We start from the raw sequence: 20,748 nt of genomic DNA, 5'->3' as shown, positions 1-20,748 counted from the left end.
ATAAAACTTTTTACTCTCTCTGTGATATATATTATTTCATTTAATACTGCTTCAGTATCTAACAATAGATGCAATCAGCAAAAACTCACACAGAAGTTTGTATATAGCAAAGATAATAATACAATATGAACTTGCTTGTGCTACAGGTTCCTAAACGTTGTTAAAGACAATCTTTTAATGACATATAATAATTAAATCTGTACTTGTACTCCATTTACCAGAAACAATACTTTTCTTGTAATTAACAACAGTTATAGATACATTAATTTAACAGTATTGTTAATATAATGTAATCACTGAAACTTTCAGTTAGTGCTACATTAAAGAAAAAGTAAAAGTTTATATATATATATATATATTGGGGGGGGGGGAAGTAAGGTACCATAATAGTTACAGGGCATTTCCCCAAGTTTTGGGTTTGTTATTATAGTCATCTCTAAATAGGAAATTATTCTTCAAGTTATGAAAATCAAATTATTAGATTATTGTTTCATTACATTATATTAAAATTTTTGAGTTAAGATAACTGATACTTAATGGACAATCTCCAAAATCCTTTGCTTCAGTGTTACACTACTTTGACCTTAACTGAAATGTCATTCACACACCAAAGAGAATTAAGCACAATTCACAAACTACAATTTATTAAAGTAATGACTTTAAGTTCAGTCAAATAGTAGTTTATCAACATGTTAACTCTCTAAAATTCAAGGGAAAATGTTGACATCTGAGATGAGAATAAAATAATATATATAAACAAATGCAGTTGCATAAATCCTTTAAAATATTAAAATCCAGTTTAATACATGAAAATGAAACTGAGAAGATCAAACACCTATGCAAAAGGCTGTTGTTTTGAAGACTAGCAAGATGCCAGCCTTCATCCTGCAAGCATTTATTCTGATATTCAGCCCACATTATCAATAAATCTAAAATTTCTTGTGAGTGAGTGAGAGTAAGAGAATGTCAGACAACTGCCATCACATTTTGTATTTCCAAATCCTAATGCTCATTGCCTGTAATAGTGTGAGTTCTATGGTCAATTTTCTTGAGATATGCTGTTAAAAAACTGAGTTTTAGAAAGGAAAAACATTGCTTGTATATGCCAGAGATCAACTTACTTGGGAATCAGTCAAAGAAAGGGTTAGAAAAAGTTATTTTAGTCAGCAACTAGAATTAAACTTAAAATGATTTTTCTTTAGAAATATGGATGCAAATACCATTTTCACAGGGTTACACAACTTCAATTATTTTTTCATAACCTAACAGTTGAAACTAAAGCTCTCTGAACATTTTTGAAACAAGAAGACAATCCTCAATAGTGGAATTGCACTACTTATAAGATGATGAAATCCACAAAACAGGGCCCACCTATGGTACTAATGTACCTTTCATGGGTGGAAGTCACAAAAAAGCATGTTTATCTTTTGTTAGGCTAAGTTTTACTGGCTAACAGCTGTTCAAAATGTTGGTGTTCTCATCAGAGAGAGAGCAGACAAAAACCCTCTTCTCACTACAAAAATAACTGCATGTCAGAAAGATATATTTTTCAAAGTAGATAATCAGTTGATGTGTCAAAATTTAAGTTTCAACTTTTTGGATTTGAAAGAATAATGGATTTTTAATATCTTTTATGCTAAACTGGAGCCTTCTAACTCTCTCTTTTCCCCTGTCCTCGACAATTAAAATATTGTTTTGATTACTTAGATATAATCTGGATTAAAGTTATTTCTGCTTGTGTTTTTTTTTAATAAGATGTTTAAGTGCTTTCTAATGTATGTCAACTCACCGTACTTTGAACGATGCAGTTCCACTTAAATCCACATTTTCCTATCCAGCATAGTCTTAATTCTAAATGTAATCAATGTATTTACCTTTTATCACAAAACCTTCTGTCTCTTTTAGTATCTGCAGGTCAAATTTAAACCAACATTAAAATGGCTTGAGAACTTTTCTGCAGAGATCCCAGATTTTAATAAAATTTGTACAGAGTGAAATTATTACAAAGATGAATTCATTTTGTATGTGCATCCAATAGGTGCATATCAACATGTGATGTATTTGGTATAAAGATTAATTCAAGAACTGTATCACACAATATTTATTTCATTCATGTTGAATATTTTTTGAAATACAAACAAAGTGTGAAATTAGAAAATTTGAAATAAAATATTTAATTGAATATATAACTTAAATTAATACGAATTTACCATAATAAGCTAACAAATACCAAACAGCTTTGTAGACAGGCTTAGGCACAACATAAAAAATAATAAACCATAAAGATATTTATTACTGGCTTATATTTTGTTGGGTTTCAAACCAGCAATTTCCGAGCATAACTAGTTATAGTACAAATACCACAATGAGAAAATGAAATAATATGAACTATAATGAACAAAAGATTTGAATTGTAACATGGCTTGCTATGGACAGAGGGGAAAATTTGTTAACATTCACTTTAGAGAATACAAAAAATACATTCACTACCATCATTATGAAAGTTAGGACTGGCTGACCATGCTTTGGACATCCCTTCACAAAGAATTAGATGGAAGAAAATTGATGCCCTATACAGAAGTCATTACAAATCAGAGAGATTAATTTTAGAGTTAGCAATGGCTATAAAACACTCATTATTTCAACAAGTACGGCTACATTAATCTGGCAAAAATTTGGGAGAGTCATCTTAAGATCAGCTTCAGCTAACTGTAAAAGCTTTTTCTACACTAAAATTAGGACTAGGTCTACCGTCCATTACAATTTGAATTAAAAAATGCCTTTTATTCCATATAGGGGACAGGCAAGGCTGTTTTAGCCCTACCTAACTTTTGGAGACTGAGTGGGCAGTTCAATTTCCGATGGTAGCCAACCGGAGATAGCTGGTACAAGGTTATCACTAATTTAAGCAGCCCCGCAGTGAAAAGACGGCTCAACAAGTGCTCATCTCGTGATACCTGACTCTAACACAATATTTTTCATGTCTGAAATAGTGGGCTCTAATGGTTAATTTTATTGAGTTTATGTGACAAAAAAATCTGAGTTCCAGGAGAAAAAAACCTGCTTGCCCATGCACAGGGCTCTTTAACCCTGCAGAGGTCACAGTAGTAAAAATTGCAGCTTAGGTAGCGTGTATCTGAGAGATACATTCATTACTAGTATGTGCTAAAATGCGATAAAACTTTAAAAAAAAAAAAAAAACTGCAAATATAATACATGATGGTTTATTTTTTCAGTTACAATCTAGAAATTATTGAACAAAGATAAAAAACAACAACAACTAAACCAATACTATACTGACATCAGAGTTCGTGGTATCTCTCAGATACAATTTACCATCAAATATCACTTTCACGTTCGACTCTATCATTCTCATCATTGGACAGGTGTAAAAATATTTATATCAAATAATTTGTTTGTATCTGTCAGATCAGCCGCGACCTCTGCAGGGTTAATACTACTATTTAAAAAATACAATTATTTTGCAAAACCAATTCAAAGTTACACAGCGAATGCTACCTACTTGTTTTTCTCTAATTTTGTTATTTATTTTTGTTATTAAATTATTGTTTATGGATAATTTATATAAATTCACCCTTCATAATGAACAATAAACAAAATATAACACAAATTACATTTTTAAGTTTGGTGAAACAATACAAAACTGAAGGTGAATTAAAGAGACTAGAAAGCATTAAAAACACTGGAGGAAAGAGTTCTGTGTGCATCATCAAGTAAAAACAATTAGGTGAGATGTCCTTTCCAAGACAAATGGCTCCAGGAATTCATGAGGTTGTCTTACAAATATAAAGTTGCATTTTGTAATACCTGTAAAAAATATCCTGGGAATACTGACGGTAACTCTAGATTGCTATGGGATCTTCGAGGACCTTTTAAAGTAGTGTGATATTTAGGTTTCACGAAACAGCCAATTCTCACAAAATATGCTGTGAAAGACTTGGCTAGAAATCACCAGAACACCTCTAGCTGTTTGCCAACGAAAATGGATTCTAAAATGTTTGAACACCTTAATTGCTTTTTTTAAAAATACTGTCTATTATAAAAAAATACAATTATTTTGCAAAACCAATTCAAAGTTACACAGCGAATGCTACCTACTTGTTTTTCTCTAATTTTGTTATTTATTTTTGTTATTAAATTATTGTTTATGGATAATTTATATAAATTCACCCTTCATAATGAACAATAAACAAAATATAACACAAATTACATTTTTAAGTTTGGTGAAACAATACAAAACTGAAGGTGAATTAAAGAGACTAGAAAGCATTAAAAACACTGGAGGAAAGAGTTCTGTGTGCATCATCAAGTAAAAACAATTAGGTGAGATGTCCTTTCCAAGACAAATGGCTCCAGGAATTCATGAGGTTGTCTTACAAATATAAAGTTGCATTTTGTAATACCTGTAAAAAATATCCTGGGAATACTGACGGTAACTCTAGATTGCTATGGGATCTTCGAGGACCTTTTAAAGTAGTGTGATATTTAGGTTTCACGAAACAGCCAATTCTCACAAAATATGCTGTGAAAGACTTGGCTAGAAATCACCAGAACACCTCTAGCTGCTTGCCAACGAAAATGGATTCTAAAATGTTTGAACACCTTAATTGCTTTTTTTAAAAATACTGTCTATTATAATAGCTAAATTCAATAAACCATTTACTGATCTCAAAAACTTGACAGCCTTGCTAAATAAGCATGATATAGATACAGGTCCAGTAGAGCAGCACCAGAATGAGATGAAACAGACATTAAAAATTGCTGATATCATTAAACAAGAATTAGTTAAGGAAATCAAATACTCCGGTAGAGCGAGTCTTCTTTCAGATGCTTCTACAGATATTTCAAATAAAGAGGAACTTGTTCTTTTACGAGGAAAAGGGGGATAGTGTAGCAATATTATTATTAAGAGAGACCTCCAGGGAATCAGGGGTTCGTCGAGAGAGGCCATACTACACGCACCATCTTACTTGTTCTGGAATTCATTCACAATGCTTACACACACAACATCCAATGACGATCCATTCCAATCATGCACCACGGCATGAGAGAAATATCTAGATCTCACTCCCTTCTTAGCAGCATTCATTCTCAGCTTCCAAGGATGCCCTCTTGTCCTTTCCACCATCCTCCATAAAATAAAAAAAATTCCAACTGAAATCCTGTATGACCCTTTCGCAGGTTTTTAAGTCTCAATCGTATCATCCCTTTCTCCTGTTTGCTTTTGTCTACAGTCTGCAAATGCTCAATCTATCTTCATAATCATATTTAACAAATCTGATATCATTTTTAACATTCTTTGCACTCTCTCTCTCTCTCCACTGTATCAGAATTACAACGGGAACCAAGAGACCAGACCTATGCACAATAGTCAAAGTAAGGTCTTATCAAGACCTTGTAAGGAGGCAAAATGACATCCTAATCTTTAAATGTCAAAATTTGTTTAAGCATTGTAATTATCTTTTGAGTTGTATTTGCAATCTACTAACACTCCAAGATCCCTAGCCTCATTAGTTTCTTCTAGCTTAACCTCACCAATATAATATGATATTAGATATCTAATCATGCCTACAATTCCAGCCTATTCAAATCATTCTGCCAGTACTGCATATCAGCCGCATTCCTAATTACCCTACCTATCTTTGCATCATCAGAAAATAGTTGTATATTGCCTGTCAAATCCTTTCCAATGTCATAATTTGAATAACAGTAGACCAATGACTGATCCTTGTGGTATGCCACTGGTTACCTTAAATTTTGCAAACTACACCCCCACCCCCAATATATCAATTTCTGATAACTGTCGGTCAGTCATCCTCTTATCCACACTAATATTTTATAATCCAAACCCATATTCTCCAATTTACAGCAGCATGCAACAGTTTCCATGCTGTATTCTGTCAAAGGCCTTAGCAAAACCTAAAAGTATCATGTTGATCCATTCCCCTTGTCTAGTTCAATGATAACATTATTATAGAATGTGAGCAAGTTGCTGAAACATAACCTTCCCTTAGTAAACCCAAGTTCTTTATTACAAAGTAGAGATTCTCTATCAACCCATTTCTGAATGCTAGCCCTAACCAACTCTTCCAAAATCTTTACCATCACTCGAGATACTGATGTCAATAGTTGGATACATTGGTCTTCGCACTATCCTTGTGCAATGGGATTACCATGCATTCTTTCCACCACTGCGGAATCTTCTCTATTCTGAGACTCAAATTCTTTTTATACTCAGACTTAGCTTTCCATACAACAGTTGTGACTTTTCTGGCCTGCTGCTTATAATTTTTCATAATGGAAATGATCCTTATACACAGTATTCTTTCCACATCATCCTTTTCTTATGAATCTCTTTCAGTCAAATGGATGTGTAATAAGATTACACATCAATTTGACTCCTATCCTATTTATTCTTCGAACTCTGGAGACACATTTTGATATTGCATCATTTAAATATTTGTTAAATACTTCCCATGCAGTGTCGATATTCTTCCCAACCAGCAACTGATACCATTGCATTGAACTCAGTATACTCCTCACTTGGTCATAACCTCCTGCTTAGTAGTTCAGCACCTAACCTTTCCTGAATGGAACATTCATAAACTCAGCCACTCCCCAAGTGTGCAAAGCATGATCACTGTCATCTACCGTAGGCAGAATCGTTATGTCTGCCTACAGTAAATGTAACCTTCTGACACTATAATCAAATATAACACTCTTTGACCTTGAATATCAAAAGGCCTGTGAAAGAAATTGAAGACATACTGCTTTTCAAAAAGGATCCATTTTCTTTTAGATTTTTTAATCTTATTTAAAAACAACGGCCATTAATTTTTCAAAGCGAAAACTTACTAATAAGTCAAACAAAATATCACATGGATATTCAAAGGGAGAAGCTCCCTTTGAATGCCTTGAAAGAAATGAGAGAAGCTCCCTTTTGAGAGGAAATTTTTAGCTAACATAAATAGTGTAGGTGTATATAATGGTACTAAGATAATGTGCGGATTGTGCAATTCAAATGCTGAACGAAAAAAAACTGATAGGTGAAGGAATAATGTATTTGATAAAAAGATTTAGTGAAAATTAATGAGAAATTGCCAAAGCTGTCGCACTATTTAATAAATTTACCTGGCTTGAAGATCTGGAAGATTTTGGAAAGAAAAAAAATTTAAGATTTTGGGTAAACATTTCAGGAAATATTTTGACAATGATGAAGAAAGTTTCAAGAAATTTGGTGAAAGAGTGGTACATGTTCAAAGTTTTAGGGAAGCATTTAAACATACAAGACCTTTTTTTGAAAGAACAATGAATATTAGGTCAGGTTTCTATTTCTCTCAAAACTGCTTGAAACTGTAGCCATTATATACCAATAAATAGAAACTCTTTCACACAATGATGTACATCATTGTGTGAAAGAGGTTTTAGTCATATGAATCCTCCACCCTGAATGACTTACTGGTGAACGAAGCCCTTATGTAAATGAGCTGAGTTGTAGCATACATTTTAAAGCCACATTAAAAGAAAGGATATTTTTATGTAATTACATGTAATGTATAATAAGAAATAAAGAAATTACTGTTTGACCACAGATGAGAGAACCCTCGACATTTCTGCACATGGCAGAAGGAGGCTAATCCATTCTGATAATAGGGTAATCAATCCATCTCATGGGATGTTTGTTTATCATTACACATCAGAAAATAAGCTTTTATTTTATGAACATACTAGTTTATAAAGTATAAATATTTTGCTTGTATAACAGTTGAAAAATGAGTACAGCGACAGACAAGAAAGTATGTGATTTCACGTGTTGGTGACAAATTCATACATCTCATATTCCTTTCTTCCCTTCAACATGAATTGACTCTTCTTTGCACTCTGCCGGGCTATGGTTCTCTCAACTGTGGGCAGACAGTATTACTCGTTCATAGCATTTCATTTCTTAAAATATCACCTAGAACAATAAGCATAACAAGTATACGGATATCTTGGGCAAATAAAATGTTTTTGTGGCTAGTCAAGTTAAGTTGTATTTCTGGAGCCTTACTTGTAGTAATATTCTATAAGTCTCTGAGTTGATGAGAGTCTAAAGAAATGCACCAGTATATTTTAAAATTGAATCATTGATTTCTGACTATTCTAAAGAGTTTGTAAGACTTGAATGGCTTTCAAAATAGTCCGATTCAAATCTGATTAATGCAGAATATATAGACATTTGTTCATCACAAAGCAATCACTTTTGTCTGTCTTTGCTTTTTTTTTAATGATCTATCCTGCTAACCAAGAGTAATTATTCCATCTGTTCAACATATCAGGTACCACACCAACAGGAGATGATATACACCACTCAAGAACCTCGAGAGTCCTGGTGGCATTTAATCTTCCTTAGGTAAAGAAACTTGGTTGAGTAGTATGTAGATCTTATATTAAAGGCACAATAGTACATTAGCTATCTTACAAAAATTGAAAAATTTGTATTGTCTAATTAATTTTGTGATATTTCAGCAAATATCCTAATTTACTATTTAATATAAGGTATAAATAATGTGCAAGCACGCATGCACACGCACACACACCTGACAATAAATTCTTTTTCAGGGATTTCTTGAAGATTTAAAAACTTATTTAAAACACTGAACTCAAAAAAATCTAAAACATACCCTTCCATTTGATTTGTAATGAGGGTATCAAGGTAAAGTCTCTTATTTTTCTATTATGCAGAGAATTATGAATTTATTTTTGAAAGTAAATTCAAATTCATACCTGCTTTCCAACCAACAAGCTGTGAGTTTGAATCCTCCATGGGCATGGACTTTCATGAATGTTAAGCATGTGATGAATTTCATTGCCTAATATGAGACCTAGTTTCACACTGGTCTCTAGAAGAGGATTAGGGAATTATTTTTATATATAAATTAAAAACCTTAGCCAACTAATGGTACTAATGTACTACATGTTTACAATCTTTTGCTGAATAAAAAATACCTAATACTTTGCAGTAAGCTTAGGTGCATTTAAGCCAATCAGACATGGGGTGAAATTTATGGTATGAGAAATGTAACTGAAATAGTTACTTTTTTTTAGCACATTGTCACTTTATTCACAAAACAAGCTCTACAGGGTTGCCATTCTTTGAAAACACATATGGATTCATTTCTCAGAAAAACGGAAAAATTAAACAAAGAAAAGAAACATTATTATCTATGTATGGAGACTTTTGAATCACCCTGTAGTATCATTTATACTACAGCAAAGAAGTGCAGTATTGTTCAAGGCTTGATGAATTCAAGTTTCTGGCAAATGCATAAAGAAAATTAGACAGAAACAGAAATTTTAAGCAACGCAGCACTGATGTAGCATAAATAGTAATTGGAAACTAGTTCTGTGTTGAGGTAGAAAGGAAACACTAAGCTAGCAATGAATGCAGACTGAATGGAAATGATGCATACAGAAGACTGCAATGACAGTATTTATGTATGATAACTGCCAACTGTTGAATTCAGGAAAGTGAAAATCCATCTCAGCCTTCAGATTCCATTAATGGAACATTCCTCTGTGCCGAAGTCACTGTATCAGAGACAACATACATGAAGGAAACTGTACAATTATTCAATTCTTTGGATATCACAAGGATGCCTTTTCCAACATGGACTCTTTCATGTTAACCAATGTAAGGCTTCCTGAAAGAGTAGTTTCCAAACAGACGGATAGAGAGAGAGAGAGAGAGAGAGGGGGGAGCTCCATTACACCGTCTCCTAAGTTTCGGTGTTTAGGCTTAGACGTTGATTCTCCATCATTGTGCTGTTTAAGGAAATTGACAATGTAGACTAGAAATAGTCTATAGTGTCATTTTTAATGGATTAATACACTGGTATTAAACACACACACACAGAGACACTTCAGTAACAAACATGGAATGGTACAGATACAGGATGAGCTAAAGCCCTATAAATATGCCACCTATTGGTTTTGGTTGGGTGTTCTTGGCTGTTGGGCTGGCTGGCTCTCATATGAGGGTTTCCCCATATGAGAAGATGTTTGATACAATCATATTTGTTTAGGTTTGGATAATTGGTCAGAGCTGCAGCAGATTCGAGTCTCCTAAATTACCATATTTGATACTGTACACACACACACATTTTGTTATTGTGAGGGTACATAAAAGATCTGATGTGCCAAGCATGCTTTAAGAATGTAGCCAAGCCACACTGACAATCACAGTCTGAGATTCCATCACACTAGATGTGCTTCAAAACATCTTGACTGATATCAATCAGGTCAAAAAGAGTGCAAATATGGAGATCTACTGAAAGCTACCAAAATTTGGTATGTGTTCCAGTCAGTATTCATTTACAGATGTACGGTGAACAGTGAGTGGAGCAAAGATGAATGAAATGCTAAACCCTGGCGCCTGTTATTTTATGCTGATAGAAGAACAAAGCTATGGCAACAAAAACAGGAAGCCATGGAGTCAAAGCTTGGGGAGCATGTTTTCCTGGCACTCCTTAATACCAATGGGGTAAGGGCTGAATGATGAAATCTCCCTGAGCAACAATGTCTACCAAGTATATCCATCCACATTAATAGTATCTGCATGTGATGGCCCTTTTCAACAAGATAATTCACCAATTCACAGAGGCTGTGATGCTCAAGAATGGCTACAAGGACATGATAGTGACTATATTAATGGATTATTCTTTTTGATTACCAGACTTCAATTGAAAATTGGTGGGATGTGGCGAAAATGAAAGATATTTGTGAAAAGGATCCACCACCAAATATAATAGAAGTGCAAGAATTCAGTATATCTACCTGGGGAGGATGCCTGCATCCTTCCCCAGGTAGACCACAGTTCACCTGGATAATGAATGAATGAAGATGGATTGGTAATTTGGCATTTAGCTGGCCAAACTATATTCTTACTGGCTTACACCAACACCAAATGATGGTACAATATGGTGAAATTTTGTACAGGCTAGAACATCACCCAGTGAAGCAAAAAAGCCATCAAAAACTCACGACAGGAACATTTCAATTTGGAACCTCATCAACTTAGGCATGAGGGTGAAAGAGCAGTTAAATAGCTTAACAACAATAAGTCCCAGCAGAGTTAACCCTTTCAGGACCATGGGACATGTGTCCCCACATAAAATTTTAATTTATTTGCAACCCTTTACGTCCATTGGGACACGTATGTCCCATGAAATTCTATAAAAAACCTACGATTTTTCCCTACATAATAATGATGTTTTATGTTAAATAGATACCTAATAGTCATTTTAATACCTAAAAACTTTGTATTACTTCATAAGTCCTTCTGGTCCTGAAAGGGTTAATTAAGGCCAGATTACTAGGATATGGGAGATGAGATTATGACCTAAAAACTGGAAGAAGCCAATTTTCATATCACTACACAAGAAGAGAGATATGAAAGATTGCAAGAAGTATAGAACTATTAGTTTAATCTCTCATGCAAACAAGATTTTATTCAAGTTCATTCTAAATAGGATTGAGGCCAAAGTCGAGGCAGAAATGTCTGAGGAATACACAGGTTTTAGGAAAAGTAAGGGTACTAGAGATCAAATCCTTTGCTTTAGACAGATCATAGAAAAGTATAAAGAATTTAGATATACTATGGTAATGTGTTTCATAGACTATTTTAAAGCTTTGACTGTATTCAACATGTGAACACAGTTTAACTAAGAAGTAATGAAAAGAATAGGTTTTCCTCAACACACTATCAAGTGGGTAGCTAACTTGCACAGTGAGCAAGAAGCTACTTCATGGTAAGAAAACAGGCACTGGATTAACTGATTGGCTTGAGGTTTGAAAGGGAGTTAGGCAAGGATGCGCACTTTCTCCTCACTTGTTTAGTATCTATGCTGAAGACATCGTGTGTAGCATAGGATGAGCTCAAGGATAGGTGGTAGATTGATCAGCAATCTGAGGTATGCTGATGAGACAATACTCCTTTGTAATTTTTTTTTATTTATTCATATGGAGTTTCCTCCCTTTTTCTCCCCCGTCCCTACTGGGGTGAGTTGAGCCGCCCCCCCCCTTCATGGGGGGTTAAGTATTTATGGCTGTAGATCTGTGTGTATTCACAGGGCCAATTTGCCTGTTTGCAGGATGAAAAACGCCAGATAAAGTGGCAGATAAAAACGCTACTGCCTGCACCCAAAACCGACTAACTTGGCTATGGCTGAGAAAGATCCTCAAATTCCTCACATCTTTGACAGGAATCGAACCTGGGACACTCCTACCCCAGTCATATGGTTGTGAAGTGCACAATCACTAGGCTAACCGTGCGGACACTCCTTTGTAATGACAAGGAAGAACAGAGGACTTTAGCTCAATCCAGGCAAGACAAACATTACGGTTCTCAAGTGAAATACAGACAGGGAAGCTCCTGAGAAACAAGTGTACCTTAATGTAGAAAGAATTGAGGAAGTCAGCAAGTTCGAGTACCTGGGATCCATTATTAATGTGAAGAATTGTTGTTCAGAAGACATCAGAAGATTAGTAATGCCTAAAACAACAGTCAGAGACTTGTCTAAAATCTGGAAGGATGAATCTATCTCCACAAGAACAAAGTTGAGGACTGTGGATGCAGCTGTTTTTCCAACAGCAACTTACAGATGTGCAACTTGGAACCTAAAAAAGTCTGATAAGAAAAGAATAGCTGCCTTTGAGATGTGGTGATACACAGAAGGTCATTGAGGATATAATATACTGAAAGGTTGAAAAACAGATGGGTGCCAGAAAGGATCGGCAGAACTTTAAGGCTCCTTAAGGATATTGACAGAAGAACTTCTCAAAACAATAATAGAAGGTCAAGTTCCTGAAAAAGTAAGAAGGGGATAGATACTCAATGAAATGGATATGGATGATGCATCTGGAGTGATTATCTTCAGAGAGCTGAAGCCTCCAGAAAAGCAAAAAAAAACAGGACCACTTGGAGAGGACTGGTGTGGCACATCATTGAGCAACAGATGGATGGATCAAAAACTTGAAATGCAGAAAATCAACTGGAACTGATGATGTTTAACAGAAAATGATGAAATATGAAGGTATAAAAATTTTACAGTTGTTGCACTGTATAATTTAGAAGATCTGGTCTGAGGATCCAATTCTACAAGATCGCTCATAGTATCTATCTATAAAATGAGAAATAAAACAATGTAAATTAACCTCACTACCAGCCATGCTGGATGAAATAGTGATACCAAATTGCACTTCTTATCCATGTTATTCAATAGATTTACAGAATCATATCTAGATTTTGCTGGACATCATGGCCGGTTGGGTGTTAAAGATACCAAGAAATTATAAACTTGGTTTAATCCTTTATCCAAGTGTGAGCAAAGGATCAAACAAAGTATATAATTACTTTATAATTTTAATTTATACTATACGGTATGTTATATTTATACCAAGTGGAAAAATTTCCAACAACTTTCTCTAATCCAGAGTATTTTAATAATAAGTGTGACACCTTTTATCTACTCTGATTCCCTGCTCTGATCCATATGAAAATATGATTTCTGCATTACTTCAACCTTAGTATCACCTCTGGGTCTGGCTCCGACCGATGAGTCAATAAAGTTCAAAACCGGTCTGGGTAGTGACCCTTCCCATAATACATAGCATTATGCACATGTCCGCAAGGAGATGTGCTTTGCATTATGGGATACTAAGGCAAGTGATGTGAAGTCATTAGCTTCTTTATATGAGTTGCTCCAGTCCAGAAAATAGTTCAGGCACAAACTTGTTTGCTTACACTTGGATAAAGGATTAAACCAAGTATATAATTTCTTGGTATGTTTAATTTACTTACTATTATAATAACTGAATTAACTCACGTAAAATATTCTTTATTAGTAGAATTTTCGCCTGAGTATCACAGGCATCATCAGTACAAGTAGAAAGGCTAATTTAAACAATAACTGATATATATTCACAAAGTGCCCCCTAAGTAGCTAAGGTTAAATTTCCTAAATTTATTTAATTTTTTTTTAAAATAAAATAAATAAAATTTATATATATATGTGTATACAATTACAAAAGTTAAGAAAGATTTGCTGATTTATAGAGTACTATCTCCCACAAGGAGGAAAGAAGTAGACCATCAGATCTGTTTAGGTTAGGGGAGTGAAGTAACATTTCACGTTTCTTTGTAAAGCTGTTCCATGAGGAACTGACTTTTGTGAATGACTTTTGTCTTGTTCCACTGAACTCTATGTCTAGTGTTGATGGCATGCTCTGCAAGTCCAGACTGTTCAGGTTCAGGGTACGACTGAATATACGACTTGTGTGGTCTTCTAACCGGATCAGAGCAGATCTTCCTGTTTGTCTGAAATATGATAATCCACAAGAGCAGGGAATCTGGTAGACACCTGGATAGCTGAGATGTGGGAGCTTGCCTTTTAGAGACATGAGGAATGTAGAGATTTTTCTGATGGGTCAAAAGGCACAAATATTTAATGGGTTTAACACTTTAGCTATGCATTCGCTAACACCTTGCACATAGGGGATAGGTATATGCGCTGTTTCTTCTGTATTTGAAGAGGATGCTGAAACATGACTACTTAAAGCTCTTTTTATGAAGGAATTCTTATAACCATTGGATATGAAGGAGGAATTAATATATTGTAACTCTTCTTGTAATAGTTCTTCTGAAGAACTATTACAAGAAGAGTGGGCTCTATGAACCAGTGTTTTTATAGTACCTGCCTTTTGACTAGGATGGTGATGTGATTCAGCATGTACCGGCCTGTATGAGTCTCCTTCCTATAGACTGTGAATTGTAGGTTACCATCTGATTGGCAAAGAATTAAGAGATATAGAAAGGCTAACTGCTTATTTACTTCTACTTCTAGGATGAACTGGATCCTTGGATGAAGTGCCCTTCCATATGGCAAAAACGTCGTCCACATGTCTGAATTAAAGGTTATTACGTCTGGGTGCACATTCCAATGATCATTTACCACGAAGGTGGTAAATGATCATTGGAATGTGCAGCATAAAGACAGATTGAAAGAGTATAATTTGCAAAGCCTTGTGAATAGGAGGAGGAGGAGGACGGGGGGGGGTGGGGGTGGAGGTGGCATGATCGAGATGTACAAGTTGGCTAGAAGTTATCAGGTGAACATCGAAGAGATTTTTCACAGAATGGGAGAAGAGAGGGTTAGAACAAGAGGCCGTTTCTGAAAACTGTATAATGAGGATATCAGGAGCAGATTCTTTGCATGGAGAGATAGTTGGTGAGTGGAATGTACTGCCTGAGTGTGTTGTGAATGCAGATTCATTGAATAAATTTAAGATACAGGTGATTGAGCTGAGCTTTCTTTGTGTACCTTCCATGATGCATCACAGACTCCCTGGAACTCAGATGCTAATAATAATAAATTTAATATATATATATATATATATATATATATCATTAATTTTGTGTATTTTATTTTGCTTCATGGAATTTTTATGAGAAGAAGAAAACAGACTGTCATTCCAAGCAGAACCGCAGGATGGGCAGAGATTTAGTCACACCCATGATGAGTGTGACTAAATTCGCCAAAAAAAAAAAAAAAAATGATGACAAGATCAAAGTCAATACTTACAGGCAGTTAGATAATGATACCACATGGGGGTAATCATAACAAAACCAATGTTCTAATAAAAGATCTCTGTAATTGGCTTAAGGATATTATTATTATTGTTGTTTTTTATTATTATTATTATCATCCAAGATCCCATGGAGTCAAAGACTCATCTAGGAGGCTCTTTTATCATACATACAGCTCATCATACCGTGCTTTAAACACTTAAATTCTCTGCAGATACCATGCTCTCAGGCAAAAGCATTCCAATCATTCACAACTCTGCTTTAAAAAAACATGCTTCTCACACTCTCTTTATACAGTTTCCAGGGATGACCTCTGGTTCTCTCCTGATCTCACACTGTTTTCTGTAGAACCTCTCCAACATTGATCCTATAACTTGTAGGTCTCTATCATATCTCCCCTCTTTCTCCTATCCAGCAGACTCTGCAAATTGCACCTTCTCAAACTTTCCTCATATTCGAAATTCCAGAGGTTAGAAACTACCCTCAGTCAGTCGCCTCCAGCCCCTTTCCAATATCTCTTTGTCCTTCTGAAAACCAGGTGACCAAATCTGGGCACAGTAGTCCATGTGTGGCCTAATCAAAGCCTTATAAAATGGAACAAGATTTTCCCTACTTCTACAAGTCGGTGTCCTCTGCATCATTCCCAGAAGCCTTTGTGTTGTCTTCACAATTTTGACAATGCGTCCTCTAAATTTCAGATCCTTATCCACTATCACCTAAGATCTCTTATTTCCTCCACATCTGACAATATATCCTCACCACGCATAAATTCTACATCCCATCTTTGTTTCCCAAATTTTAAAACCTTACATTTTGCAACATTGAACTCACATCCCCATTCCCAATCACTCTCAATTAATTCAAGTCTTGTAAAGCCACACTATCTTCTCTACTTTTCATGGTTCGTCCCAACATCTGCAAACAACTGAATATCTTCATCCAAATTTTTGCCAATATCATTAATATACAAGTTAAACAGTAATTGCCCTAAAACAGACTCCTGAGGAACACCACTAGCGACTTTCCTTTCCCTGAATATCGCTCCCCCATACACAACTTGTTGATGCCTATTAGATAGCCAGTCTCCAATCCAACGAACTAATCTAATATCATTAATATATTAGATATTATCAACCCCATCTGCTCTAGTTTGACTATCAACTTATCATGCGGTAATCTATCAAAAGCCTTTGCGAAATCTAAGTATATTACTGTGTATCCTTCTCTGTCCAAGGAAGCAGTCACCTTATTGTAATAAGTAGATTACTAAAACATGACTTTCCTTTAGCAAATCCATGCTGTCCATCAAAGATAATACCATTGTTGTCAACCCAATTCTGGATCCTAGTTCTCACAAACTTCTCCAACAACTTAACCACAACACCTGAACAGATAGGCCTATAGTTTGATGTTTGAGCTCTATCACTTCCCTTATGCAGCAGCACAATCTTATCCTCCTTCCACCCCTTAGGAACTTGACCAAGTTCAAAACTCATATTAAAAAAAAATATGTTAAGGCAGGTGTCAACTCCTTGGCACATTCCTTCAGAATACATTTTGATATATTATCAAGTCCCACAGCATTATTAACATCAAGTTTGCTCAACTCCCAAGACACCTCTTGCTCACTTACAGTCAGTCTCTCCTCCCCATCATCAACTGCTCTCAATTTCTCCATGAAGTCACATTTGCAAGATTGAAAGACGTTTATGAACTGCTCATTAAGTATCACCCACCACATCTTCCGCAACAGCTATCTTTATATCATTTCCTTCAATCATTGTCATTCTTCCATAATGAGTCTTTCTTTTGCTAGCTACATATCGAAATAACTCCTTAGGATTCTTTTTGGCTTCATTAGCTAACTGCTGTTTATACCTCACTTTTGCTACCCTTACAAGTTACCTGCCTTGCCTAGTCTTTGCAATCCTCATGGAATTGGCTATTACCACTTCTCTTATGCTGCCTCTATAATGCCCTCTTTCTCTGTATCGCATGCTTAATTCTTTATTCATCAATTTCACACCTACCTTATTTAACCTTCTGAACCTTGGAATACATTTAGACATTGCATCTATTAGATAGTTCTTGAAAATACCCCCCAAGCTGCATTGATCTCTTTTCCAGCTACACCTGCAAGCTGTCTCCTGAGCTCTTCATAATCACCCCCCCCCCCACCTCTTGTAGTTCCACATATACCCTTTTCTCACAGAGGTCTTCACACTGCTGGCAACCACCCAGGTAATCACCTCATGATCTCTCACCAATTGGTGGGTAATTGGACACCTCATTTATAATTACATCCTCTGATGAGATGATCAAATCCAAGAGCCTCAATTCTCATGTACCCTCTGTTACCTACTGTCTGAGGTAGTTATCCCTCAAAAACTGAAGAAACTCATTTTCTTTACTTCCAGTTGCTATCTCATCATTCCAGTCTATATTGCCATAATTAAAATCGTCCATAATGATCGCTCTTTTCTTACTTGCTAGGCTAATTTGATTATACATTTCATAGTCGCTACCATCCACATTACCAGGTCTATAACAACATCCAACCAAGTATTTCATTCTATTCACCTCTATCTCACACCATACTGCCTCAAAACCACTGGCACTATTTCCGTCTTGCATCTCTACTTTGTATGGACACAACTCTTTCTCTATCATCGATAGCACCCCCCCCCTCCCTTTTCACTCCTTCTATTCTCACGAAACACATCATACCCTTCCATCTCTCTCTCTATTCCTGTCAGGATGTCGTCCTCATCTAACCATGTCTTCAAGTTCAACTGCTTCTGCTTGATCCCAGGTCATCCCATTCCTTTCCACACATGCATTCACATCCACTTGGAGCATCCACTTTTCTCACACTGTATACCCCCTGTCCACCCTGAGCCTTCCTATTTGCCTGTTCCTCTTGCACACCCATTCTCTCATTTTCCATACTCATGCCACTCACTTCCTCATTCATAACCACCTTTTCAATCTCTCCTGTCTTACTCTCTCTCTCACTCTTCTACATCATTTTCCACTTGATCGGATTCATTCTCTTTACTCACTTCTCTACCTTCCAGCAGCAGTCTCTCCAAGCAACCCACACCAAAACCACTCAAATGCAGTCCATCTCTCATATAGTTCACTTCGTCCTTCAAGCTCATTCCAAACATTAACTGTATTCCTTTCTCCTCACACATTTCAGCTAACATATCATTCATAATCCTTGCTCTCTGCCTCATCTCACCACTGTCATACCTAGGCAACATGCTTACCACCCTTCCTATCACACTATTCTCTTTTATCCGTATAGATATCAGGAGGCTATGCAGCCTCCTGATATCCATTCTGACATCCTCTTTGTTCTCTGTTAAGTCATTCGTACCTATTAAAACTATCAACTCCTTTGCTAGCTTCCTTCTCATATCCAATGCCTCAATCACTCTACTCATTTAACCACCTGGAAAACGCACCTTGTGCATCCTCTCATCCAGCACACCTTTAATAATGGAGTCACCATACAATGCCACACGCTCTTATATTAAAGCACAAATCCCTTCAACACATCCAGTCATCCCATGTATCTATGGTGTAGCTAAAATACACAAGGATGATGTTCCATTTAGGACTTACTGTGGATGCCAGACATTCACCCATGTTACTTTAAATATTTATCTACTCTTCAGTCTCCACAAAAGTAGTAGAAACATCATATAAAAATTCCAAACTTCAAAAACAAACCAAAGGACATTAAATGATCTCACAGACATTATGACCAGTTTGGACATTACTAGGCTGTTTATCAACACTTCCGGCATACTAATCTTCTACCAGACATTGTCAAACTTCAAACACTACCTAGAAAACACTTTCTTCCGGTTCAAGACCTCTAATTACAAAGAGAGAGAAGGCCTACCAATAGGCAGGTCCATTTCACCACATTTGGCAAATATGCACATGACTCAGACTGTAGCTTTGACACGTGAGTGACATTTGTCATTGGCCAGGATGTGAAGAAACCCTCAACAATTTTACAGAATTTTTCAACAGTTTAAACCAAAAAATCCAATCTAATGTTATCAAAACCAAAGGTCTCATCTTAAATCAACTTTGGTCAGCATATAACAAAGACCTACATATTGATGAATTGGGCTACGAGAGAAGTTACACAGGACATTGCAACAATGAGCCATGCATCTGACATCTTCATACTATAATCAATATCTGGTTTATGTTCATTTGATGAATAACAGTTATTACCTTAGAAATTTTTCTGCTAGTACCTTTTTTCTATTTGTATTTAATCTGAAGATCTACATGCCAAGGTGTACAAAACTAGTACTTAAATATTTTTCTTTCTAATAAGTTGTAAGTCATGCTCATCAGACAAAATAAGTAAAGACATTTCAAGCCAAACTTGTGATACTTCCTTATCTGCTCTTCCTAACTTGGTATCTATCAAGTGTCCTGCAGTTGCATTACATCCTACTATGCCAAACTGAGATGACTTACATAAGAATCTCTGAACACAAAAACTTCATCCACTACCATTACTATGATTGCTGCTAGAGAATATGCATAACTATGACTTGGATATCTGCTAAAATCTGGTGGGAAGAAAAGCCACTTTACCTCACAGAAATGGCAACGTGACATTGCCGAAATATTGGAAGTGTATTAAAATTTATTTTAATGTATATTGTTAAATTGTGAATGAAGCTATGTTATGTAATTTATTATTTTTCATTCACATTTAACATTGCTTATTAAATATTAATCATGACTTATATAAAATTATTTATTATTCCTTAATTAGGAATTACTAATTAAATATTTATTCAAACCCTGACCTATTATTAATTTATAAAATAATAAAGTGTATAGAATTTTGTATAACCAAATATATATGATGTAACGTAAAGTGTTATTTTATATTTAACTGTATACGTAATCGAAAGGTTGATGAAGTAGCTTAAATATTATGTTGTTCTTATTTGTAAAATATTTAATGTTATGTAATCACAAATGTAGTAGTAACAGAGCATACATTACATTAGCGAAATGTTTACGTTTAGTCTGTTGTCATGGAGACGCACGCGTAAACA

At 35.4% G+C, this 20,748-nt stretch overlaps 1 protein-coding gene across 4 annotated transcripts in view; it reads right to left on the bottom strand.

Moving 5' to 3' along the window:
• LOC150109062 (CCR4-NOT transcription complex subunit 3-like) overlaps positions 1–20,748 on the bottom strand; it is a 436,445-nt gene that overhangs the window by 209,059 nt on the left and 206,638 nt on the right. The window lies entirely within an intron of this gene.

Source organism: Typopeltis vanoorti, chromosome 2 (genome assembly GCF_054136105.1).
Source record: "Typopeltis vanoorti isolate ZY-2024b chromosome 2, IOZ_Tvanoo_1.0, whole genome shotgun sequence".
In the NCBI taxonomy this organism is placed as follows: domain Eukaryota; kingdom Metazoa; phylum Arthropoda; class Arachnida; order Uropygi; family Thelyphonidae; genus Typopeltis; species Typopeltis vanoorti.
The sequence above is the reverse complement of the archived record's forward strand: the minus strand, read 5'-3'. Positions and strand labels throughout refer to the sequence as shown.